At 52.0% G+C, this 24,821-nt stretch overlaps 1 long non-coding RNA gene across 1 annotated transcript in view; it reads right to left on the reverse strand.

Moving 5' to 3' along the window:
• LOC141411417 (uncharacterized) overlaps positions 1 to 24,821 on the reverse strand; it is a 559,189-nt gene that overhangs the window by 323,926 nt on the left and 210,442 nt on the right. The window lies entirely within an intron of this gene.

The following is a 24,821-nucleotide window of genomic DNA, read 5'->3' on the forward strand; positions in this document are numbered from 1 at the left end:
AGACTGACCGGTCCTGTGGCCATCTGATAGCTCGCATCAAGATCTAAAACTCTGTCCCACAAGAAGTGCGGCCGATTCCACGCGTGCGCCCACTGGGCATTCTTTACTTTTCCCTCACACTCTTCCAGAGAATCCAAGAGGGACGATCACGGCTGGGCCCCTTGCTGGCTTGGTTAGCAACGTCAGGCCTGGGGTAAGAAAGATGGCGGGATAACGTCACACGTGAGCAGAGGCACTCGTGAACACGGGGGCAGAAGTGCTCACGAGACCCAAAGCACGTGGGATCTGTGTCCCACGGGTTTGCCACGGGCTCGGGGCTGCAGTCGCGGTGACATTGGACTCATGTGGCCTCCACACTGACACTGAAAGAAGGGAAAACAGCAGATACCCAGCCTGGTTACGCGGCTCGGCGTCAAGGCAGGGAGGCCCGGGCACAGGCACTGGAAACAAATGGACGACACAGGTCTTGAAAACAGGACCGCGTGGAAACCTGACTCGGTTCGGGTGAATGAAGAAGACGGGGATGCCGGCAGCCACGAGAGACCAGGACGGCGATCCCTACCTCACACCCCAGACAGACACAGGCGTCAGGAGCTCACACGGGCAGTCTTCTCTTATTAGGAGAAAACACAGGATGACATATTTGTAAATTGCAGGTCGAGAAACGCTTTCAAGTGACTCAATAAGGAGAAAAGATGGCACAGATGCAACTGCAGGATATTTAAAACTCCTGCTCAGCACGGTGGCCGACTGAGAAGAGAAAGTACTCCACGCGTAACGATAAAGCGCTATCAGATTCTAGAAAACTCTTAAGTCAATAAGAAAGCAGTCATCAACCCCATAAACAGCGAGGAAAAGGTTGGAGCAGGCCTGTAACCAGAGCGAGCGAGCGAGTGAGCGAGCGAGCGAGGCACCTGGGTGTGGAGGACATGCGGTGCCCCGTGACACGGACGGAAAGGTGAGTTCAAGGTCATGCGTGCTCAGCGCTGCTGAGGACGGTTCCACCGAGGAGCTGTGGACTTGGCCCGTCCTCACCGCCAGTGCTGTCCACGACGTGCCATGCCCTCCCCGGGGACGCTGCTGGCCGCACACTCAGAGGAAGGTCCAGGGTGGGCACTGCCCAGCGTGGGAGACCAGCAATGAACACCTGGGCACAGCCAGAGGCCATGACCTCAGCAGGGATGACAACGGCATCAGGTATTGATGAAAAAGTGGACAAGTCTCAAAAATACAACGTTGAGTGACAAAGCGTTACAGAGGACAGTTCTGCGCTTACTGAGGTCAGGAAACAGGCAAAATCATCCACACAGCGTTATGGACGCCCAACGCCTGCAGGTTACGAACAGGAGCCAAGGCGGAATTGCTGACACTGCCACCAGGGCCTCTGCAGAGACAGGTGACCCGGGAGGCTGGCCACCAAGCTGCGTGGAGGAGGAACAGGAGAGCGTCACTCCTTTAATCTGTGTGTTTAGCTTACGTTATTTTTCATTTTGATCTCTTTTGTAGCTATAATCCTAATGGGATCAAGTCTGGCAATAGAAAATAGAAGTGAGATGCAGAAGAATCAGAACCTCGGACGATGAAGAGGATGGGAACCGCCCCTGCAGCGCCCAGCAGTCGTGGAGCGCTGACAACGGGGCAGGTGGATGACATCTGTCGTGATGGCATGTCCACTGCACCTCTGTTCCTGTCCCCACCCTACAGATGAGCGCATCAAAGATCCAGTGACGAAACGGCCTCACCAGCGTTACATCTGAGCCATCTGACCCCACACCTTGTTCTCAGCCCATGTCGGTGTGACGCTTTGCAGTGAAGTCAGTATGGAAAATAAGATATGGCCGCTGAAATTTCAACGAAAGTCAAGTCCCCAAAGCACTGAGTGCCCAGGTTGTAAAGAAGAGAGCCGGGGGAGATTTAAAAGCAGAGGGAAGGTTAGGATGAAACTCCAAAGAATACTACATGAAAACAATATAAGAATAGATGAGATTACAGTGTAGGAACAGAGGACAAATTTTAAACAACAAAATTATAAGGGGAAATAGAATTGAGGAAAATATTTTTTAAAGCTTTGAAATGAAATATTACTCAGCCATAAAGAAGAATGGAATTCTGACATTTGCAGGTCACCATGTTAAGCAAAATAAGCCAGACACAGAGCGACAAGTACCACATGTTTTCTCTCTTATTGGTGGAAAATAAGATCTACCATGTATCTATCTACCATCTGTCTATCATCTCTATCTGTATGACAAATAGAGAAGAAGAAGGGGGCAGGGAGGGGTGAGGGGTGGGTATAATCAAAGCACCATCTGTGCATGCATGGCATAGCAAAATCCATTAATTTGTATAATTAATATGTGATTATAATTGTAATAATAAAAGTAAAAGAAAAGGGTTGAATCCGAGTGCCAGAGTGGAGGCTGGCAGCAGCTGTTCTGGAACCCTGTTGCCCTGTGGGAACAGAGGGCATTGGGTCCTTTGCCGGTTCCCCTTCACAGGACCATCTCACTCTGCTCTTTCACCCAAGGCCACAGATTCTCATACAGATGTTGACTGACTAACTGACCCACTCCTGCACACACTTACCAAGCACCTGCCCCTGGATGCAATGAGGCCCAAGTCCCCAAAAGACTCCCAGCAAGAGGCTTTCCTGGGGAAGCCGGGGCAAAGGAAAACAAGGGTGCCTGGACCTTCACTGTAGCCACCGTTTTCTTGTGGTCACCCTTTGCTTCTGGTCTCCCATGCTGAGCAGTGACACTCTGGACCTTCCTCTGAGTGTGTGGTCAGCAGCGTCCCCGAGGAGGGCAGTGGCTTGTCATGGGCAGCACTGGTGGTGAAGACAGGCCAGGCCCATCAGCAATGCAGAATCGTCCTCAGCAGTGCTGAGTGCGTGACCTTGAACTCGCTGTTCGGTCTCGTCTCATCAAGACCTGTGATGGCATGGCTACTGTGCCAGGTGACTGCAGACAGCCACCATTCACTGGGAGAAAAGAGGAAGAAGGAGGAGAAAATTCTCCACCACCTCACGCCTGATGCTCACCCTCTGTTCAGAAGGAAAACAAAAGCCAGCAAGTCCTATGGCACCTCTTGCATGAGAAAGGGTCACCTTTGCTTGTGGTCACCTTTTCGTGGTCACCCTCTGCAGGTGAACTGTAAACAGGAACCGTCTGCATGTCCTGCATACTGGCGGGGTCTACTTGGTGCACATTGTTACAGGCACTGGGGGTTGGGTAAAGCAGCATCTGTAAATTCTGTGTTCAGCCAGTGTTTCCGTGTTAACCTCTCTCTTTGCAGCTGTCCTGCGCTTATGCACGCCTGACACCTGGAATCCCTTACAAGCTTCCCTTCCCTTACGAGCTTCCCTTACAAGCGGACGGAGGCACACCCGTAAGTACGAGGGTTTGCAAGGAGGTAGGACACTGGCAAGGAGTCACATTAGCGGAACGACTTGTCCCAGACTGCAGGGCCTTGCTGACCCACAGCCCCCAAGCCCCTGGAAAATCACTGCCAGACACATGGGAGGAGTTGATGACACCTAACTCACTTTCCCAGGACTGACCACCCCATGTCCACAGACCACAGAGAAAAGCTCTAGGTCCTGGGACCCCCGGCATGGCAGGTCCTCCTGAACCTGTCCACCCTCCCGGTGAGACTGCGCTCTTGCTTTGCTCTGCATCAACAAGCCTGCTCTTGACTAAGTCTCCTCTGTGTCCGGCTGTCCATCCTTGAATTCTTTCTCAGCTGAGGCTAAAAACTTCCTGGCCCCTGGACCCAGGGACCCAAATCTGGTAACAGACTGTTTTTTAGGATTTAGGCTGTGAAGGGGAAAGTTCCTCACATTCTTTCCAATTTCCTTATCATGATTCAAGAGGTTCATCTCGAACTCATGTAGCTCAGTTACTCTTCGCTTTTTTTTTTCTTTTGCGGTACTGGGATTTGAATTCAGGTCCTACACCTTAAGCCACTCCGCCAGCCCTTTTCTGTGAAGAGTTTTTTGAGATGGGGTCTCTCGAACTCTTTGCCTGAGCTGGCTTTGAACCACAGTCCTCCTGATCTCTGCCTCATGAGTAGCTGGGATTACAGGCGTGAGCCACCGGTGCCCAGCACTCTTCACTTTCACCTCCAAAAGTCATGTGAAGGGAATTCGTGAACTAGGATTTGCAAAAACATGCAGAAAATTTCTTAGGTTTTTACTTAATAAAACCAGTAGTTTAAGAGATGAGGTGTCTCTGTTGCTTACCAAATAATGAAAACACAAATAGCCAATCTAAGAAGCCTGTAAAAATACTGCACGGTGCAATTAGCATCTCTGATGAGTACTGATGTTGACAGGCTGGTCATCGTGAGGCTGTCACTGACAGGAGCAGCCAAGGAGGTCTTCAATGGCCTGTGACATTCACCGGCTGAGCCAGGGGAAGGGATCTGAAGGCATCTGACAGGGTGCACACTTTGCTTTTTCTGCCGAGAGAGCAAAAGTGACAAGGGGAGTTTTCTCCTCCAAACTTGTGGTTGTGAATGTCCAGTTAAACATTTCGGTGTCATCATTTTAAAGTAAATAAGATCCTCACTCTAAATCAATATGCCACTCAGCCAGCTCTCCTGCAGCAAGTCAGTGTCACTTAGCTCTCCAAGTGGCTTAACTGCTTCCCAGGCACTAGCACCAGCTCCAAGTGGAAGCTGGACTAAGAGCACGTGAATCTCTGTGGTCAGGGAAGCAGGGACCCCCGGCTGCTCCTAGGGGAAGCAGAACTGAGCACTTGTCCCTAGGGCAGGGCGTCCACCTCACAGGATGGACTTTGAACTTCCTCCTTCCTCCCCACTGTGGGCACCCACAGACACAGCCAAGCCACACCGCTGGGTTACTTTGAGACCCATGGTCACAAGTCCCCCTCTTCTGCTCATTAGCTGTGCAGCCTTGTGCAGCTCACAAGGTTTTTCTTCACCTCATTTCCTCGACCGTGTGAATGAGGCCATTACGCCTGTACCATGGAGCTGTTGCAGTAACTGAAATCATTTTTGAGAAAAGCCCAGCCCCTCTCAGTGCTCACCCATTCTTATAAAATGCACATTCTACTCAATTCCTATCATGATACACGACACTGTGTAAACTGTTGCCACTCTAGTGTTGCTGATATTGACCCTCCAGTAAATGGCCACCCCTAGACAAAGGGACTAAAGGGACTCCCTGGGGATTGGAAGGGTAGAGACCACATTTTACAAACCTTATGAGTCAACCTGAATGATTCAGACTTTAGTCCAACAGCAAAAAAAAAGAAAAAAAAAATGCCACTAGATGCTTCTGAACAGAGGATAAAAAATGTGCCTTTTAGATGGTCATGGTGGCTGTGGCGAGGAGGACAAATGGCACAGGGCAGAGGTGAGGGGCCAGGTAGAGGTGGCCAGGAGACAGCACAGAGGCCAGAAAGACATGTGTAGTAAAGGAGAGAGTGACTCTCTTTGAGTCAGGGTCAAAGGCTGGTGAGCCACCCTGGAGGAGGGAAAAGGAGGACTCTGTGTCCACTACCCGTACCCAGCACTCACGTGACCCTGACCTCAGATGCCACGCTGCGCCCACTTTCAGTGGAATCAAAGTGTGGCTGAGGGTGAAACTAAGGAAGCCGTCACCCAGCCCTCAGCCTCCCGAGGACACATTCTTCTGAAGGCTGCCAGTGATTTCCAAGAACCAAACTGTCAGAGGCTCTCTAGAGGTCTGACGTGAAGTCAAGGCCGGGTCAGAGCCGCAGAGAATCACCAGCTCCAGGCACACCCTCGCAGGCTACCTCTGGATCGAGTCAGGTGGGCAGTGTGTGCAGGAATGGCTGGGACATGCCCAGGCCGCAGCTGCGAAAGCAAGGGTGCCCCTGGGCAGCAGGTCAGGGAGCCACCCCGAGCTCAGATGCTCATGACTGTCCTCAGACCTCAGGTGCCCATGGGCACAGAGCCTGGCTCCTCAAAGCGTGGTGTGTGGACCCACAGGATACACTAGTCCTGGGAGCCTGCTAGAAATGGGATCTCAGGTCTGTTCAGGCTCCAGAATCAGAGACCGAGTTTTAACCAATGTCCAGGGGACCTACACCTGTGCTCAGGTGTGAGGGGCAGTCACCCGGGGACATCTACACTGACCCAAACTCAAGGCAGGCAGATTATGTTCATAGGACCTATGTGAATGCCGGGTCGTGAATGTATGAGCCTCTAGTCTGGACGTGTGTGTGTGTGTGTGTGTCTATGTGTGTGTGTGTGTGTGTGTGTGTGTGTGTGTGAGAGAGAGAGAGAGAGAGAGAGAGAGAGAGAGAGAGAGATGAGACCTGATCCCCTTCTGGATGTTTGCACAGCTTTCACGTGGTGGCCTCCCCAAGCCAAGAGTCCTGCGGAAGTGACTCACGCTCTCTGTCCTCCCTCACCACTTCTGCTTTGTGTGCCTTTCCTTATATAGATTTTCGTGTCTAATCACAAAAGTCACGGCTTCTGGTAATTACACACACCACCTCCCACACTCATAATCCCCACTCAGTGAATGTCAAAACAATAACAAAACAACCAAAAGCCACAACGCAAACACGAGGCAGGCGTTCTGCTGGGCTGCTTTGCCCTTGTGCAGGGAGAGCCCTGTCTGGGAGGGACAGAAGCAGCTCTGCATCTGTGAAGTGCACACCCCGCTGTCCTCCCCAGGCCTTGGGTGGCTCTGCCTGGATCCCGACCTTTCCACTGCCCTCAACCTTCCTGGAAACCAGTCCACGTCCCATCTCCTCTAAGGAGCTTCTCCCAATTGGTCCCATCATGGTTTCTTTAAACCCAAATTCAGGGTGAGAACTAGCAAACTTAACTAGGTTAGTATATTTATAGGTAAGCTTTCCCAAAAAAGAAACATCAGAGCCCATTTTAAACTGAGACGAGCTCCTCTGAAATATGCAACTGCACCATGTTTCATCCTCTTAGTTCACTCTCAAGAGTTCAAGTGCATGTTTTGTGATGGAGACCCACATCCCTGTTTCTTTCATTTTCTAGGATCCTTGTTCTCTTTGGAGTAGCTGGCTGAGGAAAATCAACAGTTCAAAAAGCAGAACAATTGCAAAAGAGGCAGGATTCTTTAAAATATGTGCTCCAGGACCTAAAACTAGGTAGGAACCCCGCTAATATGTGTCATGATGGCTTTGTGGTTATAGCCACAGAGAGGAGAAACAAGGCTAGGAGGAGCTGCTGGGAAAACTGGGAGGGGACTGTCATGCTCGGGGACACCAGGAACTGGCCAGGAGACTTTCTGTTACTCATCAGAGGGACAATGAGAAGCACCCCTCCATCCTGTCAGGCAAGGCCACACAGTGGATCAGTAGCATCTTGGACCTGGATGCCCACAGTACAGCAGGGGAGGAACAGGGTTCTGAGTCCCCCGGTCAGCTTCTAGCTCAGTGTACCTTGAGTTCCCGGGCTCAGGTGATGTGCCAGTGTGGGAAGCCCTTGCTGAGCCATGAGTTTGAAGAGTGTAACTAAAAACTGTTTACTTCAGCATTCCCTGTGTCCCCAGGGTTTGGTCGTGAGGCTGTCATTGTGGTGACATTTATAGCTTTCTGAGGTTGTCACTGGATCCTTGTTACAGCACTCATCGTGTAGCTGCATCAGTTACAGTAAGGCGGCTGCTGCTGTGATAGGTGCCAGCCTCTGTGGCACTTACCCATTGTAGCCGTGTCCTTCTCTCACGACATCAGTGCATACGGTGGTTAGTTACCCGGACCTTTTCTGTAGGCCTACAGCCATCGAGAGGGCAGCTAGGCAGTGGGCAGCAGAGTGAGTCCACATTCGAGGAATGGGGACTCAGTTAACGCTGACGTGTAGGACTCACAATGTGACATTGAGCCCCTCGATAGAGTGGGCCTAATAGGAGTTAGGAGATGGATGTTCCCACCCAATGGGTCTACAGACCTTACGAGGCCATTTCCCACTCCTCAGTGTGTACCTGGGATGCACCTGTGTGGTCCCTGGGCTGTGGGGTGAGAAGCCATCCTAGTGGAGAGGGTCAGAAGAAAGCCTCAAAAACTGTCCCTTCTCTGATAAATCAGCAAATCCAAGACAATATTGCATTCCTGAAGGGCCTAAGGGATACAGGAGCAGGATTCCAGAGTGGTCTGCACTGCCCACCTGCTCACCTCCTGACAATCTCCAGGGACCCTGGTGAATGGACATGGGCAACTTCAGTGAGCAGAGGCCCAGCCACAGCTGCCATGTCTAGGTGGTGCTGACACTGGAGAGGTTCCTGTGGTGACAGCTGATGGGAAATGGCCACCAACTTGGAAAACCCATTAATTTCCAATCATGCCAGGACTAGACGAGCCAGTTCAGTCCTGCGGTGTGCAAGCAGGAAGACATCTGGTCTCACCACAGAGCCGTGTTAGCTCTCATGAGAGAATCCCAGGAACAAACCACCCATGTTCTCCACAGAGCATCACGTGGGTCCACCATCTCAATGGTGCAAGTTATCAGACAGTGACTGGGGCTCACAGCAAGACACAAAGGCTCCCAGGGAGGGACATCCGACCCTACGAGGGGTCAGAGCCCCAGTACGGACTTCCTCTGAGACACACAGACAAAGGGAAAATCATCACTGCCACATCCACACCACTTAGAAGGGCCACCACCTAGAGATTCCCTTGGGGCTGTGGAAGCAGCTTATAGCAACCTTGGGAATGGGTGCCACCTTTACTCAGCAATAGAAAAGGCTCCCAGCAATGGCTGGGTTACAGAGAAGGACGGCAGCATGCAACAGGTCCAGATGGTGGTGTGGGCAGCCCTGCCCTGGGCCAGATCTGGGAAGATCCCAAAGAACCAGAGGCTCCCATGGTGGAAGAATCACTTGTTGAATTTGACCCCTGGGGTTCTACAGCAGGCTGTGCCATCCATAGCAAAGTGACACAAGCTTCACTTAAAAACAGGCCGCTGGCGTGCTGCAGAGACTGACAGAAACTGGACCCTCACTAGTGCATGTCAAGGGACCATGTCATCAGAACAACTCACCTTAAGCTGGATACAGTCAATGACACAAGGTCCAGAGATAGCCCAGTGGTGAATCTAAGCACAAGCTGGTGCAAGATGACCAGCAAAAGCTGGGGCTCATATGTTATAAGCAGGTGGCCCCAACCCCATGGCACTCCCCAATGGCACTCAATCTCTCCCTGTCCCACCACATGAGGAGGACCGCTCAGGACCAGCTGATGGGGTATGACAAATGGGTGTCCTCCTGTGGGGTGACCCTGCTCCAGAGCTCTGGCAGGTGGGCAGGGCCTCTGTCAGTCTTGCTGACATTCAGACTCTCTGCTCTCTCTGTCCCACCACTGACCCCTTACTCCCCAGGGAAGAGCCCCAGGAAGCTCCCTGCCCCTCAGAATCCGTTCTCCCAAGACTCAAAAGCTCCCAAAACATGATCACAGGAGAGAAAAGGAACGCACTCATCGAGAACCAATCAGTGTGCCTGGCACACAAGCCACTGTGGCATGTCAAGGGTTGCTGGTGAACCAGTCACTGTAAAGCCACATCCCTCAAGATGGCCTGCACGACTATTATTCAGCCCACAAGGAAGGCAAGGGGTGTCTTAATGGCACGAGGCGAGGTTGAATGTCCCTTGGCTTCCCATGCTGGAGTTTGACCCCCATTGTGAGGTGTTCAATGGTGGGAACTTAATCTGATTGTGCTGTTTAGAGGGGGGCTTGGAAGGGGCTTAGGATTGGATAGTCATTAGAGTTGGAGCCCCATAACTGGACCCTAATGGCTTTACAAGAAAAGGGACAGAACAGAAGACAGAGACACATGCATGATTCCTAGGCTGCCAAGTGATACCCTGTGCCATCTTGGGGCTCCTTGACCTTGGACCTCCAGAACTATGAGTCAAAATAAACCTCTTTTCTTATAATTTACCTAGCCTGTGGTATTGTGTTATCAGCAGAAGATGGATTAACACAAGTGAAAAGATAATGAGTGTTGTGGCCTCTCAGACCTGTTGGGGCTTGGCCATTGGCTACAACTCCCAAGTCCACAGCATCGTCTGTCTAATGAGGCTGGAGGAAAAAGGAGATGGGAACACAAGCAGAGGATGTCCTCACCCAGGAGGACGGCCAGCCTCCCTTCCCAGGCTCCCTGTGCTCACCGCCTAAAGGCGGGATCGATGCCAGAGGACAGATTAATATTTGATGGATTTCAGAGTCATTTAGCTCCGAACACCAGCTGTGAGACATCTAAGCCAGCTTAGTCTCAATTTTATTAGCACTTAACCACGAAAAGGATCAAAGTCAACAGAAATTCTGTTTCGCAAATTGCCTTCAGAAGCCCTAAATTCTTGTAAGGAAATTATTGCAAGCCTGTTCCAGTTAAGTGCCTAAGACGATGCATTTCCCAGAAAATGCAGAGGTGGAAAGTCTCACCACAAACACGGCCCCTCTGCATCTTTCTACAGCGCCCCAGGGGGTAGACACAGTTCCCGCCCAAGGTGCCCGCCTCAAGCCATGCCTTCTACAGCAAGGACCGCCAACTAGGGAACAGGTTTTAGGACTTTATTTTTCACTCTCGACATACGACAGCCTCCACCACCCAACAACAATTTCAAGGCCCATGAATGGTTCAGAAATCAATTCTGCCGTCATCTCTGATCACACAGCAGATACAGAGAAGCCTAGGAAGGCAGAAAGGAGACAGCACTGCACCCAGTCTCAGGAAAAGTTAAATGGAATTAGATTTCAGTCAACAGCTAGATTACAGTATCACATTTCTGACAAGATTGCAAAAAGCAGGTTAATCCTCTCAGCGTACCTTAATTGTGGGAAAGGCTTCCGTGCCCGAAATCCAGCAAAGATAGATGACAGGGGCCTATCAGGTAGGGGGCTCTGGGAGCCATGGCCGACAGCGTGGAGGTTGGGGGGCCCAGGATGGGGAGATCGGCACTGAGGGGCTCCTGCACATCCCGGAAGTGCTCTCAGCCATGGTCTGTGGAGATTTTAAGTGATCACAACTCCAAATTCCTCAGCAAAAATTTCTGAACGTGGAGAAATTCAATAACTTTAGCTTCTCACTATGATTTTAAATCATGAAAAATGGACAGAAAACAACAAAAAACAAAATGGCAGCATGGATGCTCTTTTTAGAGATTTGGAAGTAGAGGGTGGTCCTCTTGTGCACAGATGTGCTGAGCTCTGGGGACGACCCCATGAGGTATCTTCAGTCATGATGACTGCAGAACTGATGCTGCATAAACTTTCAGCCTCACTGAGGTCACTCATAGGTTGCTTCAGTGGGTACAAAGGGTCCCCCTTCCTATCATCCCGCATGCATTCCCGGGACAGAAAGGCTGCAGTTATGAGCTAGTTGGTATCCCCGCAAAATGTCTCCCAGCCCCTGGCATCTCAGAATGTGAGTTTAATTGGATAAAGTGCCTTAGAGAGTAAGCAAGGCAACCTGAGGTCATATAAGTGGGGCCTCGTCCAACATGACTGGGTCCTCTTCAGAGGAGATCAGGAGGCCGACACAAACACAGAGATGGCCATGCGAGGACACCGGGAGAAGACAGTGCCTGCAAGCCAGGAAGAGAGGCCTCAGGAAGAGCCAGCCCTGGCACACCATGGTCTCCGACTCCCCTCTTCCAGGACTGGGGAGAAGAACTTCAGTGAAGAGCTGGACAAGGCTGCAGAGCAGTGTCATGGTGGCCCCACAGCACCTCTTTCCAAGGAGGAAGGGAGGCCCAGAGGCTCCCTGAGAGAGAACTTCCTAGGCGGAAAAGAAACTCCAGCCAGTGGAAAGTTTGGCCCACGACAAAGCCACGTTCTCGTGGTCAAGGTCACTGGGGGGTAAGAGGAACACTCTCTGGCCCAGCACACTCTGGAGGCAAGAGGAACCCCCTGCCTCCTATAGCTAGCTGTGGACGTGGTGGTGCCTGAAGATGCCAGGTCACCACACAGTCCCCAAAGTCTGAGGCCACAGCTGTGTCCAGGAATGCTGTGCCCAGCACATGGGCCCTGCAATGTCACGTCTAGAAACCATCTTCCCTGACAGGTGGACCAAAGGACAGTGTGCAGATCACCTGTCACTGGGAAGGTGGAAACGCAGGTTCCTGGCCCCCTGGCACTTGAGTCAGCTTGTCCGAGGGAGGTCAGGTCCCCCCTGCTTTGTGAGCCCTTTCCACGGATCTCTGGTGAAGGTGACTGACAGGCTATAAGGAACTGACCTGGATGGACATACCCTAAAGGCAGGACCTTCACAGTCCATGCCTCGCAGCCCTGACCCTATGACGCACGTACACGTGCATGCGTGACCAAAGGAAACACAGATTGGGTGGAGGACCTTGCTGTTCTCCACCCAAAAAATCAAAAAGCTACGAAAAGTGACATTGGCGTAATTCTGCAGAATACGCAGTCACAGACATTTGCATAATCACTCCCACTGCACTTTGCTACTGACCTCCAGTGACATTTACCCACACTAGTGGAAAGACTGAGGCCCCACAGGCATGTTTAGTGCTTTGTCAAGAACCACAGCTAGTGGTAAAGAGAATGTTAAGCATCTGTGGCTCCCCAGTGCCCTCCTGCCACCTGAAGGCTCCACCCACAAACCCGCCGCTGTGGACAACCCAGCTGACCCAAGGTAGGAGATGAGGTTCTGCAGACGAGTGTGGTGACCATCTTGTTCTGTGCCCCATGCATCCTGGGCTTGAGGCCACAGTGGAGCAGGAGGACCTGGGGCTTGCATGGGTGTCACCTCAGGACTTCCCATGACCAGGTGGTATACTGTACTCGTGTCCTTTGAAGACTAGTTGGGGTGCCGCAGGGCAGGGGAGATGTGGACTTTATCCTGTTCTCGTTCATCCTTCCAGCCTGGGCCTGAGATGAGTTGCCATCACCTTGTGAGGACCCCAAGGGCAGTGGGAGGGAGAGCTGCCGCATGGCTGGCCAGTGTGGCAGATGCCTGGGCATGGCTTCAGCCCTACTGCTGCTTCCTAGCGTCTTTGTGAAGCTGCCATGACTGGTTTCTGTCTTATGATTAGGGTCCATTCTGAGAACCCGTGCCTGCAAGGACAGAGTCATGTCTGTGAGGCCCTGCAGGGCCAGGAGAACAAGGAGTGAGAGTGGGATTAGCTCCATCCGTTGCCATCTTGGTGTAGGGTAGTTAACTGCGCGCACTCATGGTGGCGGTGAGAGGTAGGTCTGTATGCGTTGGAATTTTATTTCCTCTCTGATGAAAAGTTTGAGATTTTCCCCTTGTCACAGAACAAAGGGAACCGTGACTTCTATTCCACCGTTTGCACAGCTGACTTCACACGCTTTTGACAGCTCGATGGTGCTTCCGACAGTTACGAGGTCCCCCAGGGAAGTGAGCGGGAACTCACTAAGCTGTGTTAGCTCAGCCCCAAATGTTACCCTTTATAGAACCTAAAGAACACGTTTCCAAGAGTGCTAGGTCTTTGGTTTGGAAAAATAGCTAAACAAATCTCTAATAAGATAATTTCCTTAAAGGTAAAGCAAACATATACTAATGATATATTTTGAAATGCAAACCATTCACGGCTGGGCTCCCTGAAGAACATTCTAGCATTACTCTTCTTTTGTTGGGTTTTTGTTTTCGCAGTGGATGGGACCCGCCATGAGCGTGGTAAGTGAGCTACCTTGCCCACTCTCTGTCTGCTGTACGGCCCTGTGGCCCTCCAGGAATGCTGCTGAGCGTCGCCTGGGCTGAGTTACAAGGCCAACTGCAGCAGGTGCCACATGCCAGGCACTGTGCCACTCTGGGGGAGCCAGGGCAAGGAGGTATGTGTGGCCCCTGCTCTTGCAGGGCTTACAGTCTATGGGAAAGGCAATACACGTTCACAGTGTGACAAAGACAGGGTCAGAAATGACTTCCCCAAAGAAGGGAGGGTTCACGTGAGGCACAGGGTCTCAGCACAGTGAGTTCCCCACACAGCCTTACTCACTCTGCATTTTTGCCCTCTGTGGCCTCACGTGACTCACCCTTCAGCCCCTTAGCCCTGGGCACACCCCGCTTGGAAAATTTGGTGCTTGGACCAAAGGCACATGCCTCTCCAGACTTTCCACGTCAGGAACTCCCATCCGCCTAACTCCCACCATGATGCAGTCAGGGGGGCAGGGGCCATGGCAGCATCCAGCTCAGCAAGGGGAGAACAAAAGGTAAATCACAGCACCACAGCAAGCAGAAAAAGGTCCATTCATAGCATTCGGGGCACCAGACGTGTCACCAGAATCTGTAACCAGGGTGCCAAGTACACAGTCAACACAAAAGGATACGATTCATAAAGAGAGCAGCAACCACCCCAGGCCGGGTCTCAGGTTTGTGTTGTGTTCTTCTCTCCAGGGAACAGACTCATAGGTTTTCAAATGAGTCACTTTCAGTTTCCAGTTCAGACACCAGAAGAAGCAAGAGGTGCCATCCTTACTAAAGGAATCTGTCCCTTTGTGACTGCACAGACACACATGCTTTTCTGGCCTCGTAGTGCAGACAGACTGTATTTACAGTTGATTCTTGAGCACCACAGGTTTATAACGGTCCAAGTTCTCTAAATACCAGCCCTTGCCACCATTTTCATGCTATCCCGAAGGCGGCAGCTTGCTGCCTTGTGCTGTTTGGTAACTTTTGCACGTGATTTTCCAAACAGAACCGTTCATGCCAAGACGGCCGTGTGCACAGGCAGATGCTTCTCATCTTAACACAGTGCGCACCCTTTCCTAACCAGACACTGCCACGGTCACCACGAAAGCTCCTTGGTGACCAGAGGTGACAGGCCTTTAGAGACAGGACTGGATTTCATTAGTTCAGTTCATAACTTGCAGTCCAAATTTAGTCAAATGCACAAGAACAGTGAGCGCTCTCCTGTAGGAGCAGACAGTCGCTCTGCTGGAATTATCACCACTGGGCTGTAAAATGGGCTTCTTCAAAGTACTTCCAGTGTAAAAACAGCAGCATTTTCTTAGGGAAAAATTATGGCTGCCATTTCCAGGTCTCCTGTGGTAATTAACCCGGATGCCGAGGTGAAGAGCAGTCTCCCTAATGACTCTATTGGCTCAGAGAGACCGTCTCCCTCCATCTCCCCAGTGTCATCAGCGTGTTGTCAATGCACACAATAGTCTTATCTCGCTTCTTTTCTAGTCACCTGATTAACTGAAGAAAATAGAAATACAAACAGAGAGAAAAGAGCATGTCCTTGCAGAGGGGCAGAAATGTCACCGAGAGGCCAGGGAACAAAGGGACCCCCTGCCTTTGCTCTGGACATGAGCTTTCCCTCTGAGGCCTATAGCCAGTCCGTTCCACCTCAGCCACCCTCAGGCTTGGAGGAGAGCCCCTGCCCTGGGAAGCCCTGGCTGCTCCATCCAGGAGCACAGACCTCCTATCAGGGTTGGGGGCTCGCCATGACCAGGTACGCTGCTCTGTCTGCAAGTGAAATTGTGGCCCTCCCCAGACGGATCGCACCTAGAGATTTCAAGGAAAATCCCAGTGAGGGACCAAAGGGACCCAGAAGGCCCGGTGCTATCTCCTCTCTCATGCTCAACCAACATCCATGGCAAGATGAGGGCAAACAAGTTGGAGACGCCAGGACTGGAAGACCCTGCTTACATGGCCTTGGGGGAGGCGTTCTTCCTAGGAAAGGAGCCCTGGAGGGCACCGAGTGAGGTAGAGAGCACAGCTCATGTTTGTGTTGTATTGAATCCATCCACACGATAGTGACAGCAGCTAATGTTCCCGGAGCCTCGGTGCCTGAGCCTGTGCTGCATGCTTCACCCTTGTGTCTTAGACAACCCTTGAGCCTCCAGCCCATCCATCCAGTGACCTGCAGGAGGACAGGGGATGTCAGATCCAAGGTGAAATCTGGGAAATGGTTGTGTTTTAAATTCTTCTGAGGATAGTTTTCCTCATAAAAGGTTGCATGTGTGTGTTTGCATGCATGTACTAGTGTGCACACGTAAGTGTGTTTGTACGCATTTCCTGTGAGGATGCACGTGCATGCAGTTGCCCATGTGAACGTGTGTGTACACGCCTGCACGTGTGAACATGTGTGTTCATGCTTGCACGTGACTTCTTTGTTTCCCATTCCCCCTCTCCTGGGTGTTGGAGAGGGCACTGGGGAGCCTGCTTTTAGGGGAGGTGGTTGCTCCCCACGCCCCCAACGGCTGCCCTGTTCAGGGGGGCTCAGTGCACTGCAGGTGAGCCCAGTGCCCAGGCTTTGATGGTAGCTTGGTGTCAAATCCATTTGTCCTCTGAAGTCCCCAACTGGGACATTGCCAGCCCAGCTCATAAAGCATCCCAGTGTGGCCCCTGACGACCAATCCTACCCACATCCCAGCGGCAGACTCGAGCTGGGGGTGTGCAGGGTTTGAAAAGCAAACCCTTCCTCTGAACCCTATGGGCTCATTATTCCACAGAACAGTGGAGACATAATACATTTTCATTTACTTAGCCTTAAATATATGTAAATTAAAGGGTTTTCTTTTATTAAAACTAACACTGAAACTTACCACCGATGTGTTTTTGTTATTCTAAAGAGAAGCCGTACTAGAGGAATGAGGCTCTAATGACATTTTGCATTCAGGTTTGTGTCTTGCTGGAGAAAGAGGGGCCTCTCCACCCCGGGGCTGAACACCACATAAAGCTGCTGCAACTTCCTCTTGGGTACACTAATTGTCAGAGTTGGGATGGAGGGGACGCCATGGTAGGAAGCCTAATTGCAGCCAAGAAAGAAAAATCAATTGCTGTTCTGCCCTTGGAGTCACAGAACTCTGGAGGACAGAGCTCAGGGAGCGGGGGTGGGGGAGATTTGAACTTCATTACGTCGGGGAGCAGGGTTGCCCAGTGTCCTCCGAAAGATAGGACGTGATCCAGCCCGTCTCCGCCTTCCTGGGAGAGCCTTGTCACCTCAATTGTCCCACGCATCTCCTCCACCTGATCTTTCTCCCGGGGTTTCCTCTGCCAGCTGCTGGGCATAAGGCCCTTTGCAGCTCAGCAAGCACCTCCAAGCCCTCCCCTCATTTTTCCTTAGTGACTTCCCACTGCATTCTGAAGGACTGCTTCATTCCGGGCCAGTGGGCACTAGCTCAGCCCGGTTCTTGCATGCTGGTGCTGCCATAACCAACTACCACAAACCAGATGCCTAAGCAGCAGGAATCTGTCATCCCGCAGTCTGGAAGCCAGAGCCCCAAGTCAAGTTGTCTGCAGAGCCACACACTCTTCAGTTCCAGCTGGCTCCACCATCCTCAGTGTGTCCGGCTTGCAGCTGTGCCACCTTGATTCTGCCCCATTGTCACCCGTGTCTCTCTTTGTGTCCCTGTGCCTTCACGAGACCTTCTCTCACTTGTGTCTCTCTCTTCGTAAGGAGGGTGGTTGTGCTGGATGAGGGCCCACCCTCTTCCACTGTGACATCGTCATAACATGTCTGTAAAGACGCCATCTCCAACAAGGTCACGTTCCGAGGTCTGGGAGGGACAGGGGGTTGGGAGGCAGTTTCAGCCTGAACACCCTTCCATCCAGTGGGTCAGGCTTTTGAGTTGCTGAGGACCCACAAGTGGGGTAGATGGATCCTGTTCCCAGGTGTTTTCCCACAGCCGCCAGTTCTTGTCCTCCTCTCCCCAGAGCCTCAGCGAGAGCAGCCCCTGCATCTCAGAAGAGCCCACGGGCCTGCAGCTCTGTCTTGCCGCTAGCTCTGGCTGCTCTCATCCTCCCCACGCTCAGATTCGGCCACCTCCTGACGACCTCTGGGCCCGTGCTGTGGTCTTCATCTCTCAGTCGTGACCCTGGAGTCTTCGCGGATCCTGCTGTCCTGGCCACAGCTTTTCACCGCTCACTTTCCTGCCATCCGCTGGGCGTGAAAAGTGCCTGGTACTACAACTTAATGAGACATTTGAAGGGACAAGGGAGGCTCCTGTGTTTTGGTGACATCAACTAAAGACTGTAAGACAAACAGACACTGCCTTTGAGTTCAAACCAATCTCAGATGATCAGAGTATTCAAAACCACAGCATCTTGCTGGTAAAACAGTAAGATATTGATATCACAAGCAGCTCCAAGGAGGGTCACCACCTTGATCTACACCGTGCTGGCCATCTGCCCCTTGTCAGGGTGTCAGGCTCCATCCACCCACAAGGCTTTTCAGGGCCTCCCAATGCATGGCCTGCTGCACTCCCTGGTCCCTGAGCCCAGGGTGGAGAGTGGTCACTGAGCTTTCCTGTAGACAGGACAGGCTGGAAGACTCGGGCCACAGCAGCCCAGCAGTACTGCCTTCTATAGTTGGGCCTCAGCTAGTGTCTTTTCTGCCAGAAAGTTGACTTCAAATCTCCATCATGCTCCCAGGCACTGTCCCAGGACTGGCCTAGCCAGTTCAGAAAGCTGATTCGGGGTCACCCTGGAGCAGGGCCTCACTCCTCACTCATGAGAATGTGTGCGTTTGCACTGAGCCCGAGACCATCTGAGTTCTGTCTTTGCTGGTGAGATCCCCCAAGAGGCGCCAGTGCCTCTGCTCTCCAGGGTGAAGTTGCCTCCATCTAAATCCTGCTCTCAGGCAGCTCCTCCCAGACAGAGCTGAGTGGACAGCAGGGGTGGCCAGGCCAGGTGGACTGGACCTGATCCCAGGGCCAGCAAGACTACTTTCAGTGCCACATGCACCAAGCACTTACTCTCTGCTGTCACACACTGAGCTGCCACAATCCAAACGACCACAGGAAGCCAGTTCTCATCCAACCAGCAGCAACCTGAAGGTGAGGGCTGGCCCACCGCAGGTGGAGAGCCCATGTGGACCAGCCAGTCCCTGTCCCAGAGCTCATGGATAGAGTGCTCCAGGCACTCTCTGAAACCTACAAGCCCAGGCGCACCAGCCATGTCTTCCCAGGCTATGTGAAGCGCCCATAGGAAAAGCCCAGGGTGAGGTAGGCCTGGGCATAGGAAGCAGCCACCCACCAGTGGTGACCACCACTCCAGCTGAGCTCCCCACCACTGGTGTTTGCATTTCAGTGTTGTGCAAACCACCTAAGGTGGTTGACAGTTAAGGAATGACTGACACGACAAGAGGAATAAAGTGTCAGTGTTTCTTCCCCATGGTGGACAGTGCTGGCTCCACCCTCATCTTTAACCATTTACTCTGCAACCGTGTGAACCCCAAATTGTTAAGAGCCCTGTCTTAACACCTCTGGGTTCCATAAGCCCACAGGAGGCTTCCCCTGTGAGGACAGGTTGGTGAGAAGTGGGCAGGCCACTGTAAAGAACAGCAGAAGAGAGGAAGGGCAGGCTGGAGGTCTGGGGTGAGGACAGATCAAGAGGGGAAGAGACGGCTGGCACTGAGCGAGAGAAGGGCAGGTGCTGATAATGAGAGTGCACAGAGTTAAAATGCAGCATTGCCACCCCAGAAGGAACTTCAGGCACCTCTGAGCTTTACAACTTGGCCCCTCCTGGGACCCACAGAGGAGCCCGCTGGTGAGAGTGGCCTTCCATTGAGGGGCCACTGGGCATGAGAACTAGATGTGCAGTGGACCATGGGTGCCATGTCCAGATAACAGGAACACAGCTTTCATCCTATACCTCGGGAAGAGCCACAGGCCGGTGCCTCACAGCTGGGGCTGTGAGCATTGCCACAGCCAAAGGAAACTGTCCTTCTGCAAGGTTGAGTCACCCCAATCCAGGCCACCAGCAACCTCAAAATGTGACTTTATCTAAGATGTCATTAGTCAAGTCAAGATGAGGTTACTACAATCGGGGGCTGTACTCCACCATCACTGTGTCCTTATGCGATGGCCACAGACTCAGTGGGGACAGAGTGAGAGAGTGGGGACAGAGTGAGAGAGTGGGGACAGAGTGAGAGAGTGGGGACAGAGTGAGAGAGTGCAGAGCAGGGTTGGAGGAATGTGGCTACAAGCGAGGATGCCAAGGACTGCTGGCAACACAGAAAGTTGAAGAGACAGGAAAGGACCCTCACCAGAGCTCCCAGAGGGGGCATGGCCTGGCCACAGCCTAATTTCAGACTTCCTGCCCTGGAACCATGACAGAATACATTTCTACTGTTTTAAGTCACCCAGCATGAGGAACCTTGCTACAGCAACCCAGGAAACCCATGCATCCTCCAGGTTACCTCCCTGCCCTACTGGCCCTGCTGGAGGCATTCTTGAAGGGCCACCCCACCCCCAGAGTTAAAACCGCATGCCAGGTGGGATTGCTCACCTCAAGGTCCAAGACCCAGGCACCCAACCTAGGGCAGACAGCACCATACTGGGCAGGGGGCTCAACGAGAAAGAGCTTCTCCCTTTTCACAGGGGCCTCCAGGCTCACTGCTTCCTTCTCTGTGATGACAACATCAGAAGAGCTTTTACCCTTGTGCTGGCTGATGTGTGCACATGTGTGTGCGCACTGGCCAATGTGTGTGCACGCTTACACTCGTGGACTGGCCAATGTGTGCATACTCACACATGTGTGTTGGCTGATGTACACTCACGTTATCTAGAAGGGGAGCCGGGCACCTTGGCTGGCAGGGTCACACCAATGGATGAATGAAGCCTGGGCAACCATCAGCTCTTAAATAAATTCCGTGATGCCAAGCCTTCAACCTTGGCTGGTAGATGGCACTATCTGCAGGGTGGGTAGTGACACTGGATGATTGGGGCCCTTTGTAGTTGTTCTGGAAGAATCATGAAAGCCTTGGAAAGTGAGAGGAGGGTCCACACTCTGCATCAGAAGCTCCCTCCACACTCAGCGAGGGTGGCCTCCCTGTGAGCATGATGGGCTGCTGGCCTTGCTGGCTGGGCATCACTGCCATCTTGCTGGACCATTTCGGTAAGAGACTGGCTGGTGAACCACACTGTGAGGGAGCCTGGTTAACGATTTAACGGGAAGTACTGCAGCCCACCTGTTATCCCTCCAGCAGACCTGGCCTTGAGCTGAGAGCAAAGCTGAAATTGCCCCAGGCTTCAAAGTGGCCAGAGGACAACCCCTGATGTGAAAGTGGATCACAGCCTCCTGGGGCCTCTCCAGATTAATTTCCACCTGCATATTTGCCTCCAAGGGATAAAGGCAAGGCCTCAAAGTATACTTCTGATTTATTTGTAACTAAATGGATTCCCCAGCAGAAACTTCAGGCAGGCTGAACACAGGCTGTCACCCAGCCCTCAGGGAAAATAACCCATGACACCTTCACCAGACAGAGGCCCAACAAGGAGCATGAAAAGCTTGCTCATCAAGTGCCAGCGATAGCCACAATCAGCTAATGACCTTCTGTTAGGCCTCTGCACAGATAAAGGATGTGGGAAAACCCTTAAGGCGGAAGCTGGAAGAAGAGAAAGAACTAGAAGCCTGAGGACAAGGCATCTGACAGCAACCAGAGCCAAGAGCCCTGCGTGGAGAGCTGTGTCGATCGCGGTGTCGTCTAGTGGAACCATCCTGTGAAGGAACGGGTCGCACAGACAGCTTGAGGTGTCTGGCTCACCGCACCCAAGAAATAAGTCTGTAGTCCAGACCCCAAGAGTCAGAAAGTGGCCACAGGCCTGAAGCACCAGCGGTAGTGTCTTTGATGGTCATGTATGGAAGCTGCCTTGTCCCCAGACCCAAGAAACAGGCAACACTGGTCAGTTCTACCCTGCTTAGAAGTCCAAGCAACGACCTTCTCAATCCTTTGTCACTGCGCAAACTGACGCAAACTAGCAAGTGAGGCAAAACCCGCACCTGTGGGCTTTGCGATCCTTTAGCCTATGGGAGGCATTTCCTTCCTCTCTGTAGTAGTCGTGATGCCTTCCTTCCTCTCCTAGCCTGAGGACATACTGCAAAGGAAATTGCTACTTCCTTTTTAAACATCTTATTAAGACAGAAAGGAAAAAAAACCAACCAAATTAAAAGTCAACTAACTCCCCCTGCCATGCAAAGATGCAGCCAGGTGACTTGAAGAGAGGACATTGCTTAATTTTCCTATAACTAGGAGCTATTTATCCACAAACTACCTAAATTCCAGCAGCCCCCATCGGCTGGCAAGCAATGTACCGACAACATCAGGTTTGGGCCTCGGAATTAAAAGGCGAGTGAGGAAAGAGGAGTGAATGATTAAAGCAGACATGAGTCATCAAGCACTCTACTCTCCTGAGGTACAGGAGAGCCACACGCACCTCCCACCTTCCTCCGCACACGCGAGCCGTCCCCCGGATGGGGAAGGGGCTCCTGAGCCCAGTCACAAATCTCTCTTCTTCAATAAGAGCGCACTCCAAAAGAGATCCGTGAGGAAAGGTCCAAGGACTGCAGCCCTGCAGTGCTGGGATCCAACAAGCTCTCCGTCCCTGCATGCTTTGCCGCGACTTAGGGCTGCTCATGCGTGTCCCTCTGGACCCAGCTTGTTTGGTGGCATTTCAAGTGGGCATCACACCCAGGAAAGCACAATCAAAAAATTAACTTAGGCTCGAGGTTCCAGAGATCCTAAAAGCACTCGCTTTAGGATCACCTTCCCTTTTTTCCAGCTATAAAAAGCCAGGATAATTATACCATGTTGCTTCAGCAGCGTGTGCTAGTTTCTAAATAGCTCCCCCAAATTTCAGAGGGGAGCTTGCCACACTATCTAAGCTAAGCAGAGGCAGAGGTCACCTCCATGCACCCCAGAGGTCAGTTATTCCACCGAGGGAGAAAACCCCTTACACTGAGTGACTTTCTCCCTCTGTGCTTAAATTCGGTGCATGTGGCTTTAAGCTTGTGTTTTGCCACATCTCTGCTCTGTGTCAGAGGGCACAACGCAGTCGACAGTGAGCACCGCAAGGCTCAGCCCCAGCTCCCCCACCTCTCCTCCCAACAGAACACAGCCGGGGAGGCCCGGCCTTGCCTCCTGTCTACGCGCACCTCAGAACCCAAAGCCATTTACCGAATTCCACCCTGACTGGGCCCACTGGGGACCCACTGTGTTCTGAATGCTGGCTGCGGTCACACTCAGCAGGGGCTGGAGAGCCGCTGGCCACCATAGGGACATTAGGCCCTGGCCACCTTCCTGGGAGGCATTTTGCCATGGAGCAGGCAACCGTGGGAGGCCAAGTTACCAAGGAAAACATTTCGACGAGGACAAATGAGCATGTCAATATTCTTAGACCTGTGCTGTGTCCCAGGCAAAGCTTCATGCCAGTCTACAGAAGGGTCCCTGAGGGTCCAGCAGGTCTGCTGTGAAGGTGACGAAGTGGCATGGCTGTGTCAATTAAACAGGGACACAGCACCTGTGCTCCTTTGTGGGAGGGAAAGCTTGTTGCATGGTAACGGAGGTGCCCAAGGTGGTCCCCAGTAGCCCTACCCCAGCCTGCTGCTGGACGACCTTCCGTGTGTTTGTCTGCACCTGGTGGGGCCTCTTCCAGGCCCATCGCTCCACTGTGGCTCCACCGTGGCTCCATGGCCTCATCTTTGCCAGCGTGGCCCAGGGCCTGGCCGCTTACTCAGAGAGGGCCTGTTCAGCAAAGAATGACGCCATGAGACAATCACTCAGGCAGTGGTTAGAGAGCTGCTTTCTCCCTCTCCTTCCTGTGCCACCCGGGCCATCTCAGGCCCGCTCTGAGTAATGTCACGGCATTTCTGTCTTGCATTCTTTTTCAAGTCTTGAGTTTTCACACAGCTGCAAGATGTGGCTGGGCTGTGCAGCAAGGCAGCCTGGCAGGGGAACAAGGGCCACTGTGGTGAATGTCTCACCAGCACCTCCAGTGACAGCCATGGTCCTCCTCAGAGCAAGGAACCAGGCCAGAGAAAAGACCCAAGTGCCCTTTTCCAGGAAGGTGAAGAAATAGGACCTGTGGCTCCTTTTGCCCTGTACACACAGCACAGGGGACACCCTGCACACCTATCTGTTTGTGACGCAAAGATGTATTTGTCCTTTGGTCCCTGGCTCTCTTTTTGCTTTATTCTTTTTGTCTTTTTTTTTTTTAATGGGTGGGAATCATCCACTTTGCCATGAGGAATACCAAAGAAACACATAATTAAAAATGAAAAAAAGAAAGTCTTTTCAAGGCTGTTTACTTGGGTGACGAGGGTGACACAAATGTTTCTTTCTCCTCGCAGAGCCCACCCACAGAAAGAGTGGAACAATGATGCTACAGGGGCTGCACGGTGGGCTGGGGGGGTGACGACTCAGAGCCCCGCCGAGCCCATTCAGGCCGCCCGGGTGCCAGCCTGCAGCTCCGAGGCCAGCCCACGGCTAATTACAGCAGCATTGACAGGTTACAGGAGTTTCTGTGTCTACACAGTTAGGCAAGTCTCTCTTAATTGTCAAAAAAAAGAAAGAAGAAAAGAAAAAGAAAACCACTAATATTGCAGGGGAGAGGGTGGGCCAAGGAGGGAGAAAGCCTTTACTTCTCACACGGGTGGACACTGAGCACAGACCCCAGTCCTTCTGTGGGGTTGCCCTCCACCTTGGGCAAACTTGACCGAACTTCCCTACAAACTTTGCAGGCAGATTTCCCGAGGCTCTTGCAGCCTACACATGACGGATGTGTACAAGTAGCCCGTGACTCCGGTTACAGAGGGTCTAAGTTATCTTGGCATCATTTTAATCAACATTCATCATTTTAATTGCCTGTATCTCCCCCAGAACAAAGTGACACTATGGTTTTATGGTATTTGATTAATGAGGGCAGGAAAATTGAAGTTTTTGCAATAAAAGTAAGAAAAAAAAAAATCAACAGACTTTTCTGGTTCCTTCCCTTGTGATTTTAGTTTAATGGCTTGTGTTTCCACTGCTACAGAGGCTGTATACTTTAGCTGGCAATTACGTCCCATCTGTGAAGCACTGTGTTACTGTGTTATTACAGTTTATTCTAGTAGCTTTTCAATCACTTTTGAGTTGGGCTTTACAAGTATTCTTG

The sequence above is a fragment of the Castor canadensis genome, chromosome 10, assembly GCF_047511655.1.
Source record: "Castor canadensis chromosome 10, mCasCan1.hap1v2, whole genome shotgun sequence".
NCBI lineage: Eukaryota > Metazoa > Chordata > Mammalia > Rodentia > Castoridae > Castor > Castor canadensis.